The 7,460-nt window shown below is 35.7% G+C and overlaps 1 long non-coding RNA gene across 1 annotated transcript; it reads left to right on the top strand.

Annotated features, from left to right (window-relative positions):
* The first annotated feature begins 482 nt into the window (after positions 1-482).
* LOC122179697 lies at positions 483-5,336 on the top strand. The gene is made up of 3 exons (XR_006178796.1): positions 483-515; positions 1,367-1,419; positions 5,323-5,336. It is a non-coding gene; the product is annotated as an uncharacterized LOC122179697 (long non-coding RNA).
* Positions 5,337-7,460: the final 2,124 nt, after the last annotated feature.

The raw sequence follows: 7,460 nt of genomic DNA, 5'->3' as shown, positions 1-7,460 counted from the left end.
AGTGACACACCTTTGCTTCATATGTACTTCCATGTCAGATACATTTTGTCAGGCTGCCCCTCTACTGCCATCTGTCACGTGCTGACAGCACGTAACAGAACATTGGTCAGAAGGTTCAGCCCCTACTGCCATACCACAAACATCCACCTCTGATGTTGCTGGCCAACATAATAAAATAGATGTTACTTTCACAGCAGCCCTTGTACATCATCTCAACTAGTAGTAATTGATGCTTATAAGTCATGCTCTACAAGGAGCAACTGAAGGAACTGGAGTTGTTTAGTCTGGCTGTATGGGAACTGCTGAATCATGACCTGAACCTCTGATTGACCACCTGAGGCAAGCAATGAGTCAGCCCTGGGAGCACAGGTGAAGACAATTCTCCTGTGCTATCAGAAGGGAGTGGAGCCTAGCTCCACCTCTCCTAGACCCATTTAAGAGCTGACTACAAGGGAGGAAGGATCTCTTTTGGAAATTGCTCCTCTTGGAGTCTTTTCAGTGAGCCCAGAACAGGGGTAAGCTTTCCATCCATTCTTCTTCAGAGTGATAGCCTGTTTAGGTTTTTTACTGTATATTTCTTAATTACAGCATCCTTATATTCATTGATTACACACTAGCAGGGGAAGACGAGGCTGAGGGGTGACTTTATTTCACTCTTCCAGTATCTGAAAGGTGCTTACAGCGTGAGTGGGGTTGGTATCTTTTCACTGGTGACAGGATGAGGGGAAATGGACTTAAGTTGTGCTAAGGTAAGTTTAGGTTGGATATCAGAAATTTCTTTACAGAAAGGGTTGTTAAGCACTGGAGTAGGTTCCTCGGGGAGGTGGTTGAGTCACCACCCCTGAATGTATTTAAAAAACACTTGGATGTGGTGCTTAGGGATGTGATTTAGTGATGAGTTGTTAGAGTTAGGGTAGTATGGTTAGATTGCAGTTGAGCTTGACGGTCTTTAAGGTCTTTTCCAACCTGAGCAGTTCTACGATTGTTTTAAAGGAAAGAATATATATATATATATACTGATCTGGAAGGGAAATAAAAGATTGAGATTCTAATTTGTATACACCTAATTTTTTGATTATGCTTTTAGCCAAGTTTTCTGTTCAGAAGGTTGTTCAGTTAAATAATTCTATGTATGCTCTTATTGTTCATAGTGAGTCACCTGAAAGAAACAGCCTATATCTAGAGATGTAGGAATCTTAGAATTAAGTTCCCCTTCAGAATTAATTATCAGGACTTTGAACTCAAGATACAGAAGCAGGCTCTATGTTGTGCTTGTTTGTCCTTGAGCTTAGGAGATCTGCAATTATATTCCTGAGCAGCTGTATATAGCCACAATTCCATTGGTTTTTTTTTTATTATTTTAAAGGATAGCAGTACCTACTCTAAAAAGCCAGTAAATCTGAGAAGACAAAAACTTAGGTGAGTTCTGTTGCTATAGTAGAAATGGAAAGCAAATACTCTTGACAGACTTTGAAGTTAGAATGTCACATGCATGCTCTTGTCACCATGCATGTCACATACACAGTGAAATTAAATTTAATCTAGAATTTTTCTTTAGATGTGAAAGATGTGACGTCTGGAAAATATCTCAATCCTTACATACATAGGAAATACCAAAGATTCTGGCAGAGACTATCTACCAAACTGATGAATAGAGAAACAATGATTAATTCATTTTGTCCATTCTAAACAGTCTCCATCTGTTAGCACATGTGCTCATGTTATTGAAGGCAATAGATAAAATAGTGACAGCCTGGTGTGTATGATTTTTTTCCACGGTCCTGAAGAAATCCTCCTTCAACACAGTGAGCATTCTGCAGTGAGCATAGCTTTCACTTCTTATTGAAATCAATGGCTTAAATAGCTGAAGATGAGCAGATTGTGGGGAAAGACGATGCTGGATTTTACTGATACCGTGCACTCAAGAAAGTGAAGATGATAGTATATGATTATCTAAGTTTCAGACAAAATATAGATTCATGTTGCATACATACTCTAATCTTAAAACCCTCTTCAAGCAGGGGTTCCTAGAGTTCCTAGCTGAGCACATATCACAGAATCACGGAATTGTAGGGATTGGAAGGGACCTCTAGAGATCATCGAGACCAACTCCCCTGCCAAAGCAGGTTCCCTAAAACAAGTCGCACAGGTAGGCGTCCAGGCAAGACTTCTCCTCTCCAGAGAAGGAGACCCCACAACCCCATTGGGCAGCCGGTTCCAATATCCTCTCAGAGAGCTTCTTTTCTGAGTCCTTCTGGACTGTCCAGTATGAAATTTAATTATATATGGCAAGGCAAGCCATAACAGTTTTTTCCATAAAGAAGAAAGGAATTGAGACCATTCATGCTGGGCACTTTGTAAAATAAAAAGTTGGAGCTAAAGGTTACAGCCAGGTGCAAAATGAGATACTGACTGTTTTTAGTGATGGAATGAAATCTGCTGGTATATCATGTGTGTCTGTACCATCATGATGGGACTTGAACGAAATGTTCCTGCTCATTTGTTTCTCAAGGCAAAGTAACTCAGACATGTGAGTAATAGCCCACAGTATAGACATGCCTATAAAGGCAATAAATTTGAGTATGACCTTGAGTATAGCTACCCTAAGGCATGTCATCATTGCACTTTACAAAGAGAAACATCAGCAATAGATTCAGTAATACATTGTATGACTGGGAAATTATTTTTAGTAATCTGTGAACCCAAAAACATTTCCTAAGGAAAATGGAGGCCAATATTAGAAAGATAAGATTTATAGCATATAATTTTGGAAATATACTCTGTAATTAGGATTTCTTATGGGTTTTACTAGACAGAGTGTGGGAATTTGATCTATCACCAATAATACATATTCTCTATCTGAATTTTAAAAATTGTGTGTAAAATTTTGTTACTGTAACAGCAATGCAATGTAACAGTGCATATTTGTGATAGTAAGAGGGTGAAGAAACCATGGTGAAATAACTGGATTCTAAATATTGTTTTATTAACCATATGGAGAAATGTAAGTGCTAAATCTCAATGTAGCTAGCAGCTCTACCAGTGTTTAGGCTATGGTATTCTCAGGGGCCCTGACACTGTCATTTGCAAACTGATGAATCTACACATGTCTAGTATTGTTTTGAAGAACAGTAGCTACTTTTTGCAGAAATGTGTATGTTTTCTCTGAACCCTAATTTTTGAAATATTCTTAAAACATATGCATTGTGAAGCCTGAAGTGGAAGTATGCTGTCACTGTTTTCCACACTAAGCTTTCTGGCAGACTATTTTTTCTGCGGAGGTTCAGTGGCATTAATGCAGCTTTCTGACATATTTAGTCAAAAGTCATTCTCTCATGTTTTTTGTTTGTTTGGTTTCTTTGAGTCAAATCTACTTCAGTTAACAAACACTTATTTTTAAATTTATTCATCTAAATTCCTTTTTTTTTTTTTTCTGCAATGTGCTTTAAGCTATCATGGGTACGACTTTGTTGCTTTTTACCATTTAAAACTTTTCACTGAGAGTTTATGTGTTACATGCCATAATTTTGTAAATTCAATCCCCGCTCTTCTATGTGGCTTTTACTCTACTATCTTTCTAGAATAGTTTCTTCTGTCTTAGTTGCATACAGCACTTAGAATGTCAGAAAAGCACATGAACATATTTGAATTTCAAATTACCATGTTTATTAATTATAAATAAATACATAGAATTATAGGACAAATAATAGCTGTTCTGCATGGTATGAGATTACAAATATAGTCATTTGGAGAGGAAAATGTAGAGAGAACAAAGACAAAATTCAGAAAAATTATTTTCAACAATATACACAGAATGATTTCAGAAAAGAAATCTTAGTTTTCTGTTCCTCCATTTTCATAACTAATGTCATCTTAATAGTTGGAGAGGACTCTTATACTTTGTGTCATTTGTTTACTTATCAATTATTTTCTCCAGACATAAAAATACTGACAGAGATGCCCAAGCGAAAGTACAGAGCATTTGTTTTGTATACGTATTCCAGATGAAGTATTAATAGCTTCTGTGTATGTACAGAAAGAAGTAAATGATCTATGGGCCTTCTTATTAGCTAAGTATTTCTGCATTGACTATTGGGTAGAGGCAATTCTTGAGGTGCTGAATAAAGCCCTGCACTGTTGTTATATAGTCAACATTCTACTTTAAAAACTCAACAACTCCATTTTTAATACTCCATAGATATTTTGATTTCAGTTGTTGTTAGAAATGCTTCAATTCTAATATACATGGATTTGTGGAATTTCTTCTTACCTTCCTTAAAAATGTCACAAAAGCACTTTTCCAGTGATTGCAGATCACTCATGCATTGCAGGATTTTAAAACGCCATTTTGAACAATGACTTTGTGATTTGGTGTGCTACTTTTGCATTTGCCAATCTGCAGATGATTAACAAAAAGTTAATTTGGGGAAAAAATAATACATTTCTACATGTACTAGATATGTATGAAACTATATGAGCATCAGCAAATATTTTCATTTAGGTTTTTGATAACGATGTATTTTTAGCCTGATATTATCATTTCTTCAGACAAAATTTTATTTCTGATTTATTTTCTTTAACTCATTACTTTTAAAATCACGTGGGAACTGTAAAAAAAAATCACATGAAAAAAATATTTTTCCTCTCCTTCTTCACTTCTTCCAAGATATCCCTAAATGAAAAGAAAGTGGCATTTCCTGTCTCCATCTTCATATGCTATTTTCCATTCTAAAGAAGAGTGAACTGTTGAAATACAGCTCAGTAATTGCATAGTGGCAAGAAAACTAGACCTTCTTCTGTAGTTGCCACAATTCATGTATAATGATGTCAAAATTACTTAAAATAGATGTTCAGATATGTTTGGAGACATGCTTCATTTAAAATACTGCATGCTTACGTGCAAGATTTCAAGCACCCACAGGTACAGTTGAAATATGTTCCTTGTATCTCTCCTAGCTTTATGGGTAACATTCACTGGTTCACAATATAGAATAGGACAGAAGTCATAGCTTGAAGGTAAAACAATTTCTTACAAGACAGCATTTGGTAATGTTTACCAAATAATTGGCCTTCTTAAAATTATCAAATAACATTACCTGAGCCCAGGTAAGGGGTTGATGTGAACAAAGAATCTTCGCTGATACACAAATGCCAATTCATTAATCCACATGACGCTTCAGGATATTACAAAATGTTTGTAAGAGGAAATATTATTTTTCTCCTTTCCTTGCCTGTCTTGTATATTCAGTGTGAGTATAATAAGTATACATTGTATATTGTAAGAGTACAAACCAGCAAGTAGTTTTTTTTTTTTGTTTGCAGGATTCTCTGCTGAGGATGGGTGCAACCTATTATAACTGACCATTATCATAAAGTATCAATTGAAAAAACAGTGTATTTCATACTAGGCATATTTCTTTAAAAGAGATACTAGTATAAATTTGTCGATAATAATTTCTTTATCATTCTTTCTGATATCATAACAAGAAAAATGGCTAACAACCAAAAATCATATGGTGCTAATTATTTTATTTTAAATTCATCATCTTAACTACTGTGATAATTCACTCAGTGCGTCATACTGCCAAGGACAGGAATGTTTTCTGGTTACAATTTAACTCATTTTCCCAAAGATATGAGTGGTCACAATTCATGTGCAGGCGACTCTGTTCATCGCTCTTTCACCTGTATCTTCTGTGATCAAGCTTTTCTGTGGTAAAAAAAAAAAAAAAGAATTCTTACAAGAATATTCACAGGAAAACGCACACTGTAGTGAAAATACCAAGAAGTTCACATGAATCTGAAATGCACACATTTTTATGTCAGGATGTACAGAAATCTAAAGAATAAGGGAAGACTGGAGGTCTAAAACAGCCTTAAACGAATAGCTGTGGGAGAAGATAAGAATTGATCATAAAAATGAATATTTGTTGTAGAAAATTTAACGAACACGCTATAAAGCTTTGTAAGTGCCATAGCCTTGCAAATATTCTATTTTTCTATCCTATTATTCTTTATGTGTAGCAGTGAAGATATTTACAATTAAATGCAGTCATTGCAAAATATACTTTGAACTCTGAGGTAAATTATACAAGTGCTGATCCCAAAGTGATGTCTTCATCAGAGGCAAATGTTGGTGGTATGGCCATGTGACAGATGGCAGCGGAGGGGCAGTCTGACAAAATGGTGTCTGACATGGAAGTGCCGATGAGGCGAAGAAGCAATGCTGAATTCCTCCATGTGGAAAAAAATTGCATTCATTGACATTCGTTGATACTTGCTGAACGTTTATGGAGACCAATCGGTGGATGTGAGCACGAGGCAGTGAGTGGTGTGTTTCAGCAGTAGCAACAGCTATGTAAAAGGCATGCCATATTTTCAGTGGTCACGTACAGCTGTCACACTCCAAAATGAAGACTCTCCTGACAAGCTCATCCACACAAATTGGCTAATGGTGGTGACTATGTAGAAAAACAGTGTCTTGCAGCCAAAAATCTGTTCTATCAAATTGTGTTATGGTGCTCTTTGTATATGTTTGGGTTTCCATAGAAATGAATAGGAGCATCACTTTCAAAACAACGTATATATTATTAAAGCATTCTCCTTGATGTACATTTCTGAGGTACAATGGTATCCCCTCTTCACATGATAGTACTTGTATCACTGCTAGGCTGTAGTTGTAGAAAAACAATTTGAAGCTGAAGAGGTTCAAATAAAGGAAATTTAAAATGAATGTGATTACACGTAGGTGTTATTAGCATGATAAAAAAAATGTCATAATTGCTCTTCATCATTGCCATGTATCTCATTTCCCTATCTATATAACAGAAAATGTTGAAGTGTCTGGTAAAACTCTTAAAAACCTACTGTAACAAAAATTTGTTCATCTGTTTTTGCTTCCAGTTTAAGATTACTTCAAATTTAGGGGGAAAAAAGATTGCACAGATTGTAGAATTCCTAAGGAATTATGTGCTATTTTAATTAACATGTAGCATCAATACATAAAATAGTGTGTTCAATTCACCAATAACAGTGTAGCATTTAAGAACACAGGTCTATTTGTTATATTTTGACTCATCCGAAGGCCTAACAGAAAAGGGTCATATAGCTGGGGATCATTTAGTAGAGGGGAATATGAAAAGCTCATTGAAGTTCAGTTAAATAAAATTAATTATAAAAAAAAAAAAAAAAAAAAAAAAAAAACACAACAAAACACCAATATTTAGAGAAAAAGAGGAGAGAAAAGCCTTGGAGGAGGCAGCAGATCAGAAATCTGAGGTCCTAATGAACAGCAGCTCTTCTGCTTCAGGCCTGGAACAGAGTGTCCAGATTCATGCAGGTTTGCCTGTGCCAGACGGAGCTAACAAAAGAATCATAGCACTGTAACCAAGAGATGAAGAGAAGCTCAAGAATATAGGACACTTATCATTGTTTTCATTTTTGTTTTATTTTCTTGTTAT

Source organism: Lagopus leucura, unplaced genomic scaffold (assembly GCF_019238085.1).
Source record: "Lagopus leucura isolate 7727_CA_CO unplaced genomic scaffold, USGS_WTPT01 Super-Scaffold_100004, whole genome shotgun sequence".
In the NCBI taxonomy this organism is placed as follows: Eukaryota; Metazoa; Chordata; class Aves; order Galliformes; family Phasianidae; genus Lagopus; species Lagopus leucura.
The sequence above is the reverse complement of the archived record's forward strand: the minus strand, read 5'-3'. Positions and strand labels throughout refer to the sequence as shown.